At 40.9% G+C, this 981-nt stretch overlaps 1 protein-coding gene across 1 annotated transcript in view; it reads right to left on the reverse strand.

The window, feature by feature from the left end:
* Positions 1-251, reverse strand: part of CHST1 (carbohydrate sulfotransferase 1) — a 39,227-nt gene extending 38,976 nt beyond the window's left edge. The window contains exon 1 of the mRNA XM_040409658.1: positions 216-251. The gene's annotated coding sequence lies outside the window, so the exon portion shown is untranslated. The remainder of the gene's footprint in view (positions 1-215) is intronic.
* Between the last annotated feature and the right edge of the window lie 730 nt (positions 252-981).

Genomic DNA, 981 nt, shown 5'->3' on the forward strand with positions numbered 1-981 from the left:
GAGGGGCGCAAGAAGAAGGGCTATATGTGGAGATGACGAATGATAGGAAAAATGAATAAATTGGGATATGAGGAAATGGAGGGGAAGGAAGGGAGTTGGGGGAGAGAAAAAGGAAAACAGGAAAAGGAGGGGAATAAGAGAAAAACAGAAAGAAAAAAAGGAAAAGAAAAGGAAAAGAAAAAAAGAAGGAGGAAAGAAAAGGGAATGGTTCTCACCGTAGACTTGCTGCAGGGTATGGTATCCAGTTTAGCGTGTATGAAACAAAATTAACAAAAGGCATATAGAAAACAAAAGAAATCACATGACAAATACTGATTACAAATAAAGGTCACATTCACGGCTCAAACCCTTTGGCGACAAGTTTAGGAATCCAGAATGATTCTCATTGTCTTAACTGCCTATCTATTGTCTCACCGCCTCTCCTGGGTTGTGGTAAGAGCTCCAGGACTTGAAATATCAGTTGGGATATCCAACGGTTATGCGAACTGAAGTGTGTTGGAACTGGTAGCAGACTGTGAGTGCGATGTGTGGCTGACCTGTGTTCAGAGGTACGGTCCCGTATACAGTCATGTGAAAAAATTAGGACACCCTTTGAAAGCATGTGGTTTTTTGTAACATTTTTAATAAATGGTTATTTCATCTCCGTTTCAACAATACAGAGAGATTAAAGTAATCCGACTAAACAAAGAAAACTGAAGAAAAGTCTTTTCAAGATCTTCTGTAAATGTCATTCTACAAAAATGCCTATTCTAACTGAGGAAAAAGATAGGACACCCTTGCCCCTAATAGCGAGTGTTACCTCCTTTGGCTGAAATAACTGCAGTGAGACGGTTCTTGTAGCCATCTACCAGTCTTCGACATCGGTCTGAGGAAATTTTACCCCACTCCTCAATGCAGAACTTTTTCAGCTGTGAGATGTTTGAGGGGTTTCTTGCACGTACAGCCCTTTTCAAGTCACCCCACAGCATCTCAATGGGATTC

This window comes from Bufo bufo, chromosome 10, assembly GCF_905171765.1.
Source record: "Bufo bufo chromosome 10, aBufBuf1.1, whole genome shotgun sequence".
Classification (NCBI taxonomy): Eukaryota; Metazoa; Chordata; class Amphibia; order Anura; family Bufonidae; genus Bufo; species Bufo bufo.